Source organism: Bombina bombina, chromosome 7, assembly GCF_027579735.1.
Source record: "Bombina bombina isolate aBomBom1 chromosome 7, aBomBom1.pri, whole genome shotgun sequence".
In the NCBI taxonomy this organism is placed as follows: domain Eukaryota; kingdom Metazoa; phylum Chordata; class Amphibia; order Anura; family Bombinatoridae; genus Bombina; species Bombina bombina.
In genome coordinates this window covers 328,768,599-328,786,781 of record NC_069505.1, presented here as the reverse complement: position 1 = coordinate 328,786,781, position 18,183 = coordinate 328,768,599, and positions in this window count along the sequence as shown.

Below are 18,183 nucleotides of genomic sequence, written 5' to 3'. Positions count from 1 at the left end.
TATTTCTCCCCCTCGCCCCCACACCTGTAGAAATCTGCACACTGTGGATCCTCTCCAACTTTCCAACCTTATTCAAAAAACCTCCCCCACACTTCATGAGTATCCTGCCCTGCCCTTGCTACAAACCACTATAACAATACTCTCTCCTCTGCACTCAAACCCTTTGCTCCTCCACAAATACGCAAAACCCCACGTTGTTAGCTCCAGCCCTGGCGCTCTCAGCAAACACCCTACCTATAAAAATGCTCCTGTGCTGCTGAATGTGCCTGGAGGAAATCCTGCTCTGAACCTGACATCCTCCACTATAAGTTCATTCTTTATTCTTACTCCTCTGCCCTTCACTTAGTCAAGCAAAACTACTTCTCTTCTCTTATATCTTCTCACTCCTCAAACCCTAAACGTCTCTTCTCCATTTTCAGCACTCTCCTCTATCCACCTGCACCACCCCTTAATCTGCCTTTAGTGCTCAAGACTTGGCAGACTACTTTTTCAACAGAACACTTACCATCCGAATTAACATCCCACTACAAGACTGTAACCTTCCGTCTCTGCCCCTGGTCACCCACTCTACCACTCTCAGTACCTTCCCCCCACACACTGAGAATGAAGTGAGTTCCCTAATGTCTTCCTCACACCTCACTACCTGCCCACTTGACCCTATCCCTTCACATATAATACCTTCTCTGTCTTGTACCCTCACTCCAGCTCTTACTCACTTATTCAACCAATCCCTTACTACTGGTTTATTTCCATCTTCCTTCAAACATGCAAAGGTCACCCCCATCCTCAAAAAACCTTCCCTTGTCCCCAATTCTCCTGCAAACTACAGCCCAATATCACATCTTTTGATTGCTTCAAAAGTCCTTGAAAAACTAGTTTTCGATTGCCTTACCCACTTCCTGTCCTCCAACTCATTGCTTGACCCCCTGCAATCTGGCTTCCGTCCCCAACACTCATTTGAGACTGCCCTCACCAAGGTTACGAACGATCTTCTTTCTGCTAAAAACAATAGTTACTAGTCTATACTTAACTTACTTGACTTGTCTGCTGCCTTTGACACTGTTAACCATCCCCTCCTCCTATGGACTCTCAGCTCCCTTGGACTCTGTGACATTGCCCTCTCCTGGATCCACTCTTATCTCTCTAATAAGTCCTTTTCTGTCTCATTTGCTGGCGACGACTCCTCTTTATTGCTTCTGTTTGTTGGAGTACCTTAAGGCTCTGTTCTAGGCCCTCTACTTTTCTCTATCTATACTTCCTCACTGGGTAAAATTATCAGTAGCTATGGCTTCAAGTATCACCTCTATGCTGATGATACTCATATCTACCTATCCACCCCTGCACTCTCTCCTTCTGTCCTTTCCCATATCAGCAACTGCTTATCTGGCATTTCTTCCTGGATGGCCTCTCACCACCTAAGAATCAACATGTCCAAGACTGAGCTTCTTCTAATCCCCCCCCCCATGTAATTCTACTCCAGTTTCTAACTTTACTATCACTGTTGGCGACACCACTATCTCCCCATTACCCCAAGTCTGCTGCCTAGGAGTTACACTTGACTCCAATCTGTCCTTCATACCCCACATCCAATTGCTCTCTTCATCCTTTTGCAACCACCTACGCAATGTCTCCAAAATTCATCCTTTTTTGAGTGCTGAAACTACTAAACAGCTTATCCATTCCCTAGTAATTTCCCGGCTTGACTACTGTAATAACCTATTAACTGGCCTTCCTCTCTCCCACCACTCCCCACTTAAATCCATCCTAAATTCCTCTGCAAGGCTAATCCACCTCTCCCGACGCTCTGTATCTGTTTCACCCCTCTGTGAGTCCCTTCACTGGCTCCCCATTCACTGCAGAATTAAATTCAAAATTCTCACTCTGACCTACAAAGCCCTTACCAATGCAGCGCCCCACAGTCCTCACTCATCAACAAATATACTCCAGCCCTTCCCCTAAGATCCAACAATGATCTGCTCCTTGCATCTTCTACCATCACCTCCTCCCATGCAAGACTAAAGGACTTCTCTTGTGAGGCACCAACCCTCTGGAACACACTTCCTCGAGCTGTCAGACTTTCCCCCAACCTCTCCTCCTTTAAACGCTCCATAAAGACCTTCTTGTTCAGAGAAGCTTATCACGCAACTCACTAACAAATGAATTACACTTGCCTAATATTTGCCCTCATCTAACTCCACACTAACATCATTCCCACCTTTGTAGTCCCCACCTCCTGTTTTTCACCCTCCTACTCATCTAGATTGTAAGTTCCCACGGGAACAGGACCCCCAATTCCCCCTGTATTTGTTTGTTAAATTTTGTCTGGTTTCTCATATTATACTGTCCTTTTATCTTTGTTACTCATGGACAGCGCTGCGGAATCTGTTGGCACTTTTTAAATAAAGACTAACAAAAATTTGACAGAAAAAAAATCTACTATTCATTTGAAGTTCAGAATAAGGGGCCTATTTAATATGGTGCGAGCGGACATCAATGTCCGCTGCACATTGATACATGCTGACAGCATATGCTGTAATCATTTATCATTGTACCAGCAGTTCTGGTGAACTGCTGGTGCAATGCCACCCCATGCAGATTTGCGGCCAATAGGCCACTAACAGGGGGTGTCAATCAACCTGATCGTATTCCATCAGGTTGATTTCTGTCTGCCGCCTCAGAACAGGAGGACAAGTTATGGAGCAGTGGTCTTTAGACCGCTCCTTCATAACTTCTGTTTCCGGCGGACCTGAAGGCTCGCCAGAAACACGGGGCATCAAGCTCCATATGGAGCTTGATAAATATGCCCCTAAGTGCTAATGCATTGTCTCTTTATCATGCATTTGTTGATTATGCAACTCTACTGTATTTACTGGTCCTTTAAATTCCACTTTTGTAATAATTCCTATAGTTTTCCTGTAAAAAACATTTTTTTTATGTTGCAGCAATTCAGGCATCTTCCCATACATATTTGATACATCCAAAGGGAGCTTTTGCTTTGTTTTCAAACAAACTTATATTTTTTTAAATGAATAAACTAACAAACAAAAAATAAACCAATGCTGGCAATATTTCTATATTTATTTTTATTTCTATATTTTCACAAATCCTGCCTTTTTAGAAGACTGTTTAATCTGGCCCAAAGGCAATAGTCTTTTTTTTTTTCTTAAGCATTTATCTTTAAAGTTTGCAAAGACTCTGCAGAGACTGACACAGATATTCCAAAGCAACCCAGAAGTAGTTAAAATGTAGTGCAGATGGACTCAAATATCTTTCAAGTGAATCTCTAGTGAGCTTTTCTCTCTGGTCTTTCTCTTAAGCCTCTCTCACATCCATCCTTCTATAAGAGCTAAACCTATTCCCATTTTGAAATATAGTTTACTATTGATCTTTTTTCAGTATTAAGTCCCATTGAGAGAATGGTTAATCCTATGGGAACACTAGTATTTTTGTATTAATTAAAAAATAAATAAAAAAAATACATATCTAGGGAATCGGATGACAAAAATAGCACATTACAATTATATGAGCAATATATTGGAAAATAAAAACAAATTATTATAAATCTACAGTTGAAGTGCATTTTTTTAAATGTAATAAATTGCCAGTTATAATTATTTTCCTTTTTTTTTGTTTAAACACTTTGAGATGGTAATTTAATATGATAAATTATATATATATATATATATATATATATATATATATATATATATATATATATATATATATATATATATATATATATATATATATATACGTCTGCAATATACTTTCATTAATTGGTCCCCTTTTCCTGTAATTCCATTCTGAAATTGTGCGCTTTTCAGTTCCTGTTAGAAATGGAAGTGCAGAACACTCTTATAATCCACACAGCCATTGGCTGCACACTCTAGTGACCTATTTATAACTGTCCCTAATTGGCCACAGCAGAGAAGGTAACCTAAGTTACAACATGGCAGCTCCCATTGGCCACAGCAGAGAAGGTAACCTAAGTTACAACATGGCAGCTCCCATTGTTTTATTGACATTACACTTATTTTGGCAATATTTAAACAACTAATGCAACTTTAAAAAATACATCCACATGTTATCCTGAGACTAATCTCTTTTTGAATACATCATTCTATCTAGCATTTATTTAGTGTGTAATGCCCCTTTAATCCACAGTGTTTTCTAGACTTTAATTCTATCTACTCCAAGTTTTTAGTAATGAATTAAGACATCATGACACCACAGTGAAAGCTTGTTGGCAGACATTTCTTATTTTTGCAAGCCTATGATTTTTTGAGATTTACAAGTCCAGGCATTATGATAACTTCTGTAATTAATTGAAGTAAGAAAAATTCATAACTCTGACTAAAACAATGCAAGAGGAGGAAAACATACATGGCAAAAATGCTAACAAATCTAATTAAGTTTGAAAACAATTCAACATGTTTTAATCACAACATTTTAAATAGTTTCAGCAAATATATAAATATAGATAATTCCACAAAATAGCTGATGTTTTAGGGAACATTTTTTTTTAAAGTTTTGGAAATAAAAATAAATCACTTTGATTAAAAATGCTTTCTACATGTTGATTTTATTAGTGCGTTATAGCTTTATTTCTTTTTTCAATGATTTTTCAATTGCTTGAATTTTATGTACCATATCCACAAACCTGAAATCATGATTTGAATTATTGTTGATGGTTTTATCTGCATAACCACATCTATAATTCAATTTATTCAAAAATATTAACTTTGGACATAATTATTCAGCTATAGTAATATTAAATTTTTGTAAAATCTAAAATTAATAGTTTTGTCTTATTCTCTACATGTACATTCACTGCAATTGAGATTCACCTTAATATCATGGTTTGACATTAGAAACCTCTCTTGAGATGAAGAAAATCATTCTGAAATGAGAAGGACAAAGGTTATTAAATTGACAGTTAAAATTCTAGCCTTGTGCATTTTCCTTTACCCCTAATTAAATGTCATGAAACGTGATATGGAATTTTCATTGTATACACACTTAAACACCTTTGGAATTAGAAAAATATCCAGCTGATCATTTTTACAGTGCCTGTAGACATTATATTGCTATGTTGAATTAAACAACCTCTGATATGTAAGTGCTTCATATTTCTCTCATTAACAGTCTAAAATAAAAATCAAATTAAGTAAGTTAGATGTTTAGTGATAAAATAGACACTTAAAGAACAGGTGTTTAATAGCCGAAATTATTAAGATTGAGAAATTGCTTTATACAATGTATCATTTGTGCAGTGAAGAAAAGTATGAAACCAGGATATAATAATTTTGCTCTATTTTTAATGTAAACCTCAATTTTTAAATATAGAGTTTTTATAATTCATTACTTAACATCAATAGAAATATTTTTTACAATTGCTGCTACCACAGAATAAAAAAAATCTCATAATTTGGTTTGAATTGTTAAACTACCATTACATTTTTAATTTTGCTTTAAAAGATACATACTCCATAACTAATATAGACGATTATTACAAGGCAGCTAAAGAGTTAGTAAGGCTTAGGTCAAGCAAAAATGTGTGACCCATCTTAACCCCTTAATGACCACAATGTACCCTGTATGTCACTGGTCGTTAAGGGTTTTTTCAGGACATAATAGCACAAGTCTAGCAAGAACACGCTATTAATGCCCTCCCTCCAGCAGGCTTTGTGGAATAGAGCAGTCTCAACGCTGGTGGCAAGACCGCGCTATAAAACAATCAAGTCCCAAAAAAAGGCCAGCGACATACAGGGTACGTCGCTGGTCCTTAAGGGGTTAAAACTTGAAATAAAAGTTGCAAAAATTAACCCAATATATGCAAAATCAATATTTGCGCTCAACTGAGTAATACCAGTGCACGCAAATCTGCCCTTGTATTACAAGTGAGGTGCAATGTGAACACGACCTCACATTAGCATTGCACGGAAGCATTGTGCTCACAAGAGCGTGCTTCCATAGGCTCCAATGGAAGCCTCGTTCTCATGCCGTCCGTCATACACGCCATGAGAACTAGCGCAGCGAAGGGGGTAAGTTGCGCAGCGATGGGCAGCAATTTTAAATACATACTGTTTATATATATGACTGTATACATATATATTTATGCTATACACATTAACACATAAATACAGTATATATGTATATATTTATAGACATATATTTACAGGGAACACACAGTTCCCATAGAACGCTACGTAAAGAAACTATTCAGTGCCATTTTATTTCTAACACCACTCAGCTGCCACTTTTAGTCCCTTATAATTACTTTTTGCAATTACTTTTTAAAAAAAAAATAAACATGTTACCCTTTTTATTTTTTAATAAAGATTACTATATTGAAATTTGGGATCAATTGGGGGACTTTTAGAAAATTAACCAGAGATCTGATCTCTGGTTACTTTTCTGAGTACTAATTGCTACAGCGAGCACACCACTTGTAATAGCTGGTTATTTAACCCCTGTACAACACTGGTTGTTAAGCTCTTAAGGACCAGCGTCGTATCCTGTACAATGTTGCAGTCCTGGGCTTCTCTCTGCTGCGATCTCGCTAAAAGTAGCGAGGTCGCACTATTTCTGCATGCCCCACGAGTTAGGCTCTGCAGAAATAGAGTTGCAGAGTTACATCGGGCAGCGGTGGTGCCAATCATTGGTGGTGGGGGAGGGTTAGGAGGGAGACGGGTGGGCGGCCCATCGCTGCAGGGGGGGCGGGAGCGGGTTGGACCGCTACACTACCGAAAATATCTCCTTATGATCAGCAGGGGGGGGGAGGGCTCCTATAGTGGAGGGGGGATATCAATCTGGGAGGGGGGATATCGATCTGGGAGGGGGTAAGGTAATGAGGGGGAGGCAGCTACACTACAGAAAAAATAAGATAAACATTTAAAAAATAAATACATACAAAATTGGGGTTTATTGGTACTGACAGACAGCTGCCAGTACCTAAGATGATGGCAATAGTTAGATGGGGGAGGGTTAGAGCGCTATTTGGGGGGGGGGGGTCAGAGAGGTTGGAGGGTTAGGGGGGATTCTACACTGCAGATAAAAAAAAAAGTTTTATTTTTTTTATTGGGAGACTGTCTGCCAGTACTTAAGATGGGGGTGACCAGTGGGGGGTGGGGGAGGGAAGAGAGCTGTTTGAGAGGGACCAGGTAGGGATCAAGGGGTGGGAAGTTTTAGGTGGGAGGCTAATCTCTACACTAAAGCTAAAATTAATATAATAGAAGCGCTGCAATTAGCAGCCTTCTAATTACCAAAAAGCAATAGCAAAGCCATATATGTCTGCTAATTCTGAACAAAGGGGATCCCAGAGAAGCTTTTATAACCATGTGTGCCATGATTGCACACACCGGTATATAAATCATTTCAGTGAGAAACCCAAAGTTTGTGAAAAAGTTAACAGTGATTTTTATTTGATTGCATTTGGCGGTGAAATGGTAGCATGAAATATACCAAAATGGGACTACATCAATACTTTGGGTTGTCTATTAAAAAAATATATATAGTTTTGATAGGTAAATAAAAAAAATGTAGTGATGGCAAAATGCTAAAAATTCTCTGGTCTTTTTGGGGAAGTCTTAGTCAGAAATCCCTATTTGCAATATTGCCTGATAAGTTAGCACTCCTCTTGTAATCTAGCCCTAAGTGAACCACTGGAGCTTGGAAGTTACAGTTCCTAGAATTTTACTTCTGGCTCATAACATATTGAATTATTATACATATCTATCCTCAAACAAGTGAGGGACTGGCTCAATATTAGTACTGGCATTTAAATAAAATAAAAAACATCTCACCCACTATTCTAAGGTGAAATTAAACATGTGATTACAGTAAAAGTAAAACATTTTAATTATTTAAATTAAAAACTAAAGTTAAAATTCTTAGATGACAGCTGAACAATACAATTATTATGGCTGTCCAGTGTAAAAAAAAAAAAAGCCTTTTTTAGGAGGAGAGTGCATAGAAAACAAAAGATAGTGGCATACACACAGGAGGGATAGCGAGACACACATACCCAGACAGGGATAGACTGAAACACAAATAAATGACACACACACAGTCTACCACAAATGTCTGCAATATATGAGAGAGTGAGAGAGAGAGAGTGTGAGAGAGAGTGTGTGTGTGTGTGAGAGAGAGAGTGTGAGAGAGAGAGAGAGAGAGAGAGAGAGAGAGTGTGAATGTGAATGTGAGAGTGTGAATGTGAGAGTGTGAGTGTGAGAGTGTGAGAGACAGAGTGAGAGTAAGAGAGAAAGAGAGAGTGAGAGTGAGAGAGAGTGTGTGTGAGAGAGAGAGAGAGAGAGAGTGAGAGAGAGTGTGTGTGTGAGAGTGAGAGTGTGAGAGAAAGTGAGTGAGTGAGAGATTGAGTGAGAGAGTGAGAGTGAGAGAGAGAAAACAATCAGGACTGTGAAGATGCTTTTACAAACTGTATTTTATTTCTTAATATTAACTAATTCGTCAGATAAGGACATTACCTCATCTGCAGTGAGATTTAGGGATATTGCATATTTATCATAGTGCAAGTGGACATAATATGATGTAGCGTATCATGTCCACTGCACATCGATAAATGTCGACAGCATACGGTGTCGGCATTTATCATTGCACAAGCAGTTCTGGTGAACTGCTGGTACAATATCTCCCCCCTGCAGATTCGCGGCCAATCAGCCGCGAGCAGGGGGTGTCAATGAACCTGATTCTATGTGATCAGGTTGATTTTTGTCTGTGGCCTCAGAGCAGACGGACAAGTTAAGGAGCAGCGGTCTTTAGACTGCTGCTTCATCATTTCTGTTTCCAGCGAGCCTGAAAAAGAAATTATGAAGCAGCCGTCTTTAGAAACAAGCGGCATCAATCTCCATTCGGAGCATGATAATTCAGCCCCCTTGAGTTAATGTTGCACTCCTCCTCTCTCCTGTCACAACAGAATCCACTGAACAGGCAATAAATATTTAAAAATATTTTGAAAATTCTGTGAAAGCCCTGATTGTGAGGCCCCTCATTAAGCAAGGCCTTAGGCAACCGCTTAATTAGCCTAATGCTAAGGGGCTGAATTATCATTGTGCGAGCGAACATGATCCGATATTGCGGATCATGTCTGCTGCACATCGATAAATGCCGACAGTATACGCTACTGGCATTCATTATTGCACCAGCAGTTCTTGAGAACTGTTGGTGCAATACCGCCCCCTGCAGATTGCGGCCAATCGGGGGTGTCAATCAACCCGATCATATTCAATGATCGGGTGGCAATGTCTGTCTGCCACCTCAGAGCAGGCGGACAGGTTACGGAGCAGCGGTCTTTAGACCGCTGCTTCATAACTTGTGTTTCTGGCAAGACTAAAGGCTCGCCAGAAACACGGGGCATCAAGATCCATACGGAGTTTGATAAATATGCCCCTAAGGCTGTATGTGAGTTTATTAACATTACATAAATTGTAAAACAACTAGTAAATATATTAAAATATAAACATGTCATATGCTATATATATATATATAAAATAGCATTTTCACATCAGCAGCTCTAGCTATGAGCAAAAGCAAGATACTTTACTTGAAAGTTTTCATTGTGATTGTCTGCCTGTCTGTTTTGTTTCACTGTGTATATAAAATAAAAATAGCAGCTGTTGGGTAATTGCTCACAGATCAGTTACTATAGTGAACTGTTTACAATTGAGAAAACCCCAGGTATACTTCAAAAAACTTTTTTCTTTTTCACAGGTACATTAAGGATAAGTGAGAATTCCTGTTGAGTAACAAGTCCCTTTAAACAAGTACCTGAATCTTATCTAAAGGGAGTCTACATTGTCTGCTAATTGTATCTATTTCTATGCCTAACAATGTCAAGCAATTACAAGGGCCTTGGGTCTTTTCATCTGCTAGCGGAACACCTAACTTAGACATCATAAACTGCATATGTTCCATTAACCTCTTACAACTATTAGACTTTCCGTCCTCCACTACTAGGAAGTCATCTAAGTAGTGAGCTATGCCATCGTAACCTACACTATAGGCCAATGCCCAATGGATAAATGTGTTAAAATTCTCAAAATAAGCGCACAAAATGGCACAATCCATAGGCAGACATTGATCAACATAGAACCCTCCTTCAAACCTAAAACCCATGAGGTAAAATGATGAAGTATGTAATGGCAATAATCTAAATGCAGATTCAATGTCCAACTTACCTAACAACCCTCCTGTACCGGCCTCTCTAATTAAATGCAGCACACTATCAAACGATTGATATCGGACTGAACTAATCTGGGGATCAATGGCGTCATTAACTGAGTTCCCTTTTTGGGTATGACAGGTGATGAATAATTCTGTATTTTCTGGGTTCTTTTTTAGGGACCACTCCTACTAGGGAAATTATAAGATTTCCCATAGGAGGTGTCTGAAAAGGTCCAACGACTCTTCCTAATTCAACCTCTTTTTTAATTTTATTTCTTACTACTTCCGGATATTGGTATGCCAATTTAAGATTATGAAAATGTTTAGAGCCTTTAACCCCTTCGCCCACTGGGATATGGACACCCTCCCTAAATCCTTGCCTGAGGAAATTTGCTGCTTGCTGCTCCGGGTATTGTTGCAACCAATGCTCAAGTATTGGTGTTGGGGCCCTTTGCTTGAGAGTTATTATTATTTCTTTCTGGTACTGACTCTCTTTTTCTGTTGCAGTCAGATCCCGGATGGAATCCGCCGCAAAATTTGCAGACATGTCGAAAGATGCATGAATTGCCTCTTTCTCTACGCTTTTCCTGGAACAACCAACATTCCCTCCCCTTCTTTCTGCTCTTAAAGGGACGAAAATTTGGGGTGCGAGTACCAGGCGGTGAGGATGGTGATCTCTCAGGGCCCATTCTAGCCCATAATTGACTATCGGTTGTTCCAAAAGTTAAAACTGGGTTGCCTGTCATTTTCCTCCTATACTAGGAATCATACTCCCTCCAGGCTCCATCCTTGTATCTTCTTTGAATCCAGTGGATTGTATCAGTGTATTTTAGGCTGTTTTGGGTCTGTGAGGGGTATTTTTCCAAGTAACAGGCGGAAAGCACCCTAAAACAACATAACCTTTCGTCAAAAGAGTCTGGCCTCTTAAAACGTTTAGGGCCTGTGCCATCTACACTCCTCTCTTTCTGTCTATATGCCTCTACAGAGAGTTCAAATATGTTAACGTATTTACCCTGTTGTATTTTTTTGACAATTTTTGGATTTAAGTGTTCGTGTAAGGAATGAATTCCAGAGGGATGTGAATCCCCCTGTAATGCTAATTTCCTGTTAGATGCTACTGGAGGGGAAGGTTCATCTGGGTTTTGTGCGTGATTTATTTGTGTCACTATCTGAGGGTTATTTACATTTACATTTGATGTTTTATTAGTCTTTTTTAGCGTGTTCAAATCATGTAAAACTTTTTTTACCATCCTGAACATACGCTTTTGACCTGGCTCCACTAAACTCAGTGATGTGTCACTATCTGTGTTAGATTCGGCAGATATAGAGTCAGATGTATCACCCCTAACATGTCTAAATTCAATAGCCTCACCAAGATGCTGGTTCTGCCGATGTAGATGGTTGTGCTGCTCCAGTTGTAGATAGCTGTGCCGTTCCAGTTTGGCCCTCCTGTGCATGACCTCCTCTGCCCATGTTGCCTTGCTGCAAACCTTGCTCTCGCTGCGCCCTCTGAGTATTTCGACCTTTGTCCGACATTGAAGATATTTGCTCACCCACTTTTATTGCCTCCTGTAATAGAGATATAATACTGCGAGCACCAGAGGTAGAAGCATCAGAATGCCCCATGGAGGGACCACCACCCTCTTGCATATCCTGTTCCCTGTGACACACACCTTCATTTATCCTTCCAACCTCATTTATATTGCTAAATGGCATGACACCTTGCCCAGCACTAGTCATTCTCAAATGCATCAAATCCTGTGTGTTTTTTGCATACATTCCCCCAGTATCCTTATTGATATGTCCCATATGTTGTTGAAAACCATGCCCTTGACTAGGCACAATTGTCTCATATCCTGCCCTATATGTTCCAATCCCTGTACTGCTCGTTTCTCCTGATGCATTAAAAAGCATATTTTTATTCCCTCCTATTGCTGTTGCTACAGCGGTTTGTGCGTTCATGGCCGCTTTTCCTACCACATCACTACTTATAATGGCGCCTTGCCAGCTACTGCCTGTTGCAGTCATCACCGCCTGTGCTATTTGCCCCTCATCTATTCCTTGTGACAATATGCTTGAGGCGGTCATCACCGCAATCCTTTGACCCTCTTGAGCGTTATGTTCTGACCCCGCCCTGTTAACCCCTGCTTTAGAGCCGGTTGTGAACTGTATCTTTTTATATGCCCCTTGCAGTCGCCTGCTGTCCATGAGGCGCTCCTCTGCCTCTTACCACTGCAGAGTGCTCACCTTCAAGGATGCTGGCCGCGCTGCTTCTGTGGTGATCATCATGTAGGACGGAAGTGAGTGTACATGCTACCGGAAGTGACGTCACTGTGGGCATCACTTGGAGGACCTCAGGTAAATCAGCCTGCGCAACGGTTCCTGGCCTGCACTCTGTTGCAAAATCAACAGATGGATTCTGCGGCCTTGTTTGAATTTTGGATGTCGCTACCGCCGGCGAACCTGAGGGGATATTTGGTAAAGCCTCCACCTGCATCATACCGGTTGTTATTGTGTTTTCACCGGTTATCATTGTCTGTGTATTTGTTGTGGAGCCAATTGTGAGTACCCCAGGGCTTGCAGGCAGGGTAGCTGCCATTTGCCCAAACAATGCTGACATTGCCTGAATAGTTGCTGGGGAGAATTGGGTTAGCATATTTGCAATTGCTATGTGTGAATCCCCTGCTTGCATCATTGGGTTTACTGCCACTGAAGGTGTAGTGCTCACTGGATTTGCTGCCGCTGAGGGTATAGTGATTGTTTCAATTTTATTTGCCTGCTGTGGTGTTTGTATAGTTTCCTCCCTAGGCTGGTGATTATCTGCATTTACCACATAAATATGTGACTGTAATGGTATTTGTAATGGTGGTGTTGGAGGTATAATTTCCTCCTCATCTGTAATACTCATCTGCTCTTCTTTCTTTTTTGACTGAAATTTCAAGGACTCCTTGTATCTCTTTGTGGGTACCTTCTTCATTCTTGAACGCTGCATTCTGCTGGAATCCACTGGGAGACCAAAGGAAGAAACTCATCCACTTCAGGATACAGGAAGAAGAGGCTGGAACTTTTTCAGCATGGCCTTTTAAGGTAGGAATCCTCCCCTTTCACTTGCAACAATGTTGCCCCACTAGGAACCACCTCTTCTCCTGTCCCTTTCCCTTGCTGCCTATATCCTTACAAGGCTACAGTCCCACTGCAGGTCCTTACACTAACTTAAAGGGACACTGAACCCAATTTTTTCCTTTTGTGATTCAGATAGAGCATGAAATTTTAAGCAACTTTCTAATTTACTCCTATTATCAAATGTTCTTCATTCTCTTGGTATCTTTATTTGAAATGCAAGAATGTAAGTTTAGATGCCGGCCCATTTTTGGTGAACAACCTGGGTTGTCCTTGCCGATTGGTGGATAAATTCATCCACCAATAAAAATGTGCTATCCAGAGTCCTGAACCAAAACAAAGCTTAGATGCCTTCTTTTTCAAATAAAGATAGCAAGAGAATGAAGAAAAATTGATAACAGGAGTAAATTAGAATGTTGCTTAAAATTTCATGCTCTATCTGAATCACAAAAGAAAAATTTTTCGTTCAGTGTCCCTTTAAACAAGTACAATTATATAAAAACAAATTTGAAAATGTTTTGGTATGTACAAGTGGGTGTGAGTAGCAAATTATTTTTAAAATGGTTAGATTGCACACACTGTCGAACAAATTTGTCTGTAAGGAAAACAAAACACTTTGAGATATAAAGTCACTTGCAGGCTTCCGTAGATTCAATGCAAAGTGCTTCTGGTTCCTGTTTTTCCCTTATACAACTGGTTTCAGCAGGAGGATACTATACACAGTCAACCTTTTCTGCAGGACTAGACTTTTGCAATATAGAACTTTTAATTTTGTAAGTAGAATTGTGTACACATCTGTAAATTGTGATAAAATCTACTTAAAGTGGAGCTGCAATGCTATTTTTTTGTGTTAACAAACACATTTTCTATTTGGGTGTTATGTTTTTTTAAGCTAAGTTTTAGATTTAGGATAAGTCTTTGTAAAATCATTGGATGTTTACTGATGTGAATCCAATATATAAAAAACCTTTAGTATATATAATGCAAAAATATATAGTAATATATAATACCTTGTTTTGCTCTTTGAAACCATAGTCAATTAAAATGTGCTGATCTTGATTATCACTTTTTTAAAAACACAAATTATTCCTTATCTTATCTCTGTCTGTATACCAAAGCCAAATACTTGGAGAGAACAATTAAAAATAAACCGTTTAACTTGTATCCCACTATGAGTGTAATTTCTTCTGCTGGCTAGGTTTAAATAGCTTTTCTATAGCTAATACTTAAAGGGCCATTATACACTCATTTTTTCTTTGCTTAAATGTTTTGTAGATGATCTATTTATAAAGCCCATAAAGTTTTTTTTTTTTTTTTTAAATGTATAATTTTGCTTATTTTTAAATAACATTATTTTATGTTTTAATACCGTCAGCTACCTTCTCCAGCTTGCTCCTGTTTGTGTAAAGGGTCTTTTCATATGCAAAAGAAGGGGGAGGGGGGGTGTGTCTTATTTCCCACTTGCAGTGGGCTTTCCAGCTGCCTTTTCAACAGAGCTAAACTGAAAGCTTGTAAGTACGTTTTTAAACAGTTTTATACTGGATTTTTATATCAGTATCTGTGCATCTTATTCTTTATAGTAGTGTCTATTACATGCAGTTATATGAAAATAAGTGTATACTATCCATTTAAAGGGACACTGAACCCAAATTTTTTCTTTCATGATTTAGATAGATCATGCAATTTTAAGCAACTTTCTAATTTACTCCTGTTATCAATTTTTCTTCGTTCTCTTGCTATCTTTATTTTAAAAGCAGGAATGTAAATCTTAGCAGCCAGCCCATTTTAGGTTCAGCACCATGGATAGCGCTTGCTTATTGGAGGCTTAAATTTACCCACCAATAATCAAGCACAACCCAGGTTCTCAACCAAAAATGGTCCAGCTCCTTTGCATCACATTCCTGCTTTTTAAATAAAGATAGCAAGAGAACAAAGAAAAATTAACAATAGGAGTAAATTAGAAAGTTGCTTAAAATTGCATGCTCTATCTGAATCATGAAAGAAAAAAAATTAGGTTTAGTGTCCCTTCAAGTATTGGAATTTTGAGTATAGCTTGGGATATAACATACAAAAGCAGCTATTTCAATTTTGTTGTATAAATTCAATTTCGTAAGTATAAAAGAAAAACTGCAATATACAGTACTTATATTATTTATTTTGTCCCCTTTTCCAGTAATTCCATTCTAAAACTATGAGCTTTTCAGCTCCTGTTAGAAATGGAAGTGCAGAACACTGTTATATTCTACACAGCCATTGGCTGCACACTCTAGTGACCTATTTATAACTGTCCCTAATTGGCCACAGCAGAGAAGGTAACCTAAGTTACAACATGGCAGCTGCCATTGTTTTATAGACACTAACACTTTACACTTATTTTGTCAGTATTTAAACAGCTAATTACACTTTAAGAAATACACTTACATGTTATTCGCATATTAATCTTGCCTTTGAATGCATTGTTCTATTTAGCATTTATTTAGTGTTTAATGTTGCTTTAAGGTAAAGAAGCTATTTGTAAGAAGAAATATATCCTAGCGTTTTTGAATCGCTAGGATTTACCAGTGCTACAAATAAAGGGAACTTTCTTTTATGAAGTATAACAATTTCATGCTGAAAGTTCCTTTATTTGCAGTAAGTTTATGCCGATCTGAGCTCTGGGGGCCGATTTAAGAAAGTGCAAGCGGACATGATCATCAGGAGCGTGCACTATATGACAGCAGTTTTGCAATAATATTATCCCTATGCAAGAGCACTATTTAGCAGGATTATTTACTGCCATATAGTGCATCAGACATCTACCTAGGTATCTATTCAACAAAGAATATCATGAGCAAAAAGCTAATTTGATAATAGATATAAACTGAAAACTTTTTTTAAATTGAATGCTCGCCTCTGTCTGAATAACAAAATAAAATGTTTGTGTTTCATGTCCGTTTAAGTGCACAAGTGCATATTATACACAATTTTTCAACAGACAAACAGGCTTTATTTTTATACTACCTCATATGGATATATAAAATAACACTAAATAAATGTCTAGGTTTCCAAGTAATTTATAGTAAACGTAGGTCAAATACTAGAAAGATAGAATTACTGGTTTAATGCCAACATTTAACACTTTACACTCTTTTATCACAGAGGGCAGAAAGTAAAATTTAAGGTTAAAAATATACAAAAAACAAAGAAACAAAAAACTCTTTATTAAAATAAAATTATAGAAATAATGTTAATGAAATATGAAATATATTTAGAAAATATGTAAATATATTTTATGTTGAAATTGTTTTTTTTTTTATAAATTTTTACAAACAATGTGTATATATACCAAACATTACGGCAGATTACATCCATAAGTTTAACGATAACATTTTTGCAATATACTTTAATATCCATTGTTACAGCATCTTATAAATGTACATAAAATAGTCTTTGTCGTATTCTATTGTTTCATATTAAAAATTTTCTGAATTATTATCATTAGTTACCTTAAGTTGGGTCTTCATATAGGTCTCTTTGTGGGTCTCGGCTCATACTTTCTATAGTTATAAAGCGATGTATGTGAATTAGTTATTGTTACTTATATTAGATTTGTAATCCTATACTATAGAAGCCAAGTGTGTTTGTCTGAAGCTGTCATGAGCAGTAGAGACTGTGTGAGGACAAAAACACCTGGTCTTCTACAAACTGACCTGCAGCTGATCTCCGCAGCAAGAATGGTGGGCGTGACCTGACAGGGGCGGGGTCAGATGTGACAAGGGGCAGGGCCGGGCGCTGACGTGACGGGGCAGGCAGAGCGACGTGACGTGGACGGGCGGCACTGATGAACGCAAAAGAGGGCGGAGAGAAAGCAATAGAGTTAGGAGAGAGAGAGCAAAAGAGGGGGGAGAGAGAGCAAAAGAGAGGGGAGAGAGAGCAAAAGAGGGGTTAGAGAAAGCAAAAGAGAGGGGTGAGAGATCAAAAGATGGGAGAGAGAGCAGAAGAGAGGGATAGAGAGAGCAAAAGAGAGGGGGAAAGAGAGCAAAAAAGAGGGGGGAAAGAGAGCAAAAGAGAAGGGGGAGAGTGCAAAAGAGAAATGGGAGATAGCAAAATAGAGGGGAGAGAGAGCAAAAGAAGGAGGACAGAAAAAGAGAGGGGGGCAGATCAATAGAGAGAAGAGAGAGAGCAAAAGAGAGGAGACAGAGAGCAAAAGAGGGGGAAGAGAGAGCAATAGAGATGACACAGAGAGCAAAAGATGGGGGAGAGAGAACAAAAGAGAGGGGGGAGAGAGTAAAAGAGGGGGGAGAGATCAAAAGAGTGGGAAGAGAGCAAAAGAGGGGGGAGAGAGACCAAAAGGGAGGGGGAGAGAAAGGAAAAATAGAGGGGGAGAGAGAGCAAACGAGAGGGGGAGAAAAAGAGAAAAAGAGGGGAGAGAGAGAGCAAAAGAGAGGGAAGAGAGCAAAAGAGAGGGGAGAGAGAGAAAAAGAGAGGGGGGAGAGAGCAAAAGAGCGGGGATAGAGAGCAAAAGGGGGGGAGAGAGCAAAAAGAGGGGGGAGAGAGCAAAAAGAGGGGGTGAAAGAGCAAAAGAGAGGGGGAGAAAGAGCAAAAAGAGGGGGATAGAGCAAAAGAGAGGGGGAGAAAGAGCAAAAGAGGGGGAGAGAGAGCAAAAGAGAGGGGAGAGAGAGAGAGAGCAAAAGATAGGAGAGAGAGAGCAAAAGTGAGGGGGGGAGCAAAAGTGAGGGGGGAGAGCAAAAGTGAGGGGGGAGAGAGCAAAAGAGGGGGGGAGATTGAGCAAAAGAGGGGGGGAGATTGAGCAAAAGAGGGGGGAGAGAGTGTAAAATAGATGGGGGGAGAGAGCAAAAGAGAGGGGATAGAGAGCAAAAGAGAGGGAAGAGGACAAAAGTG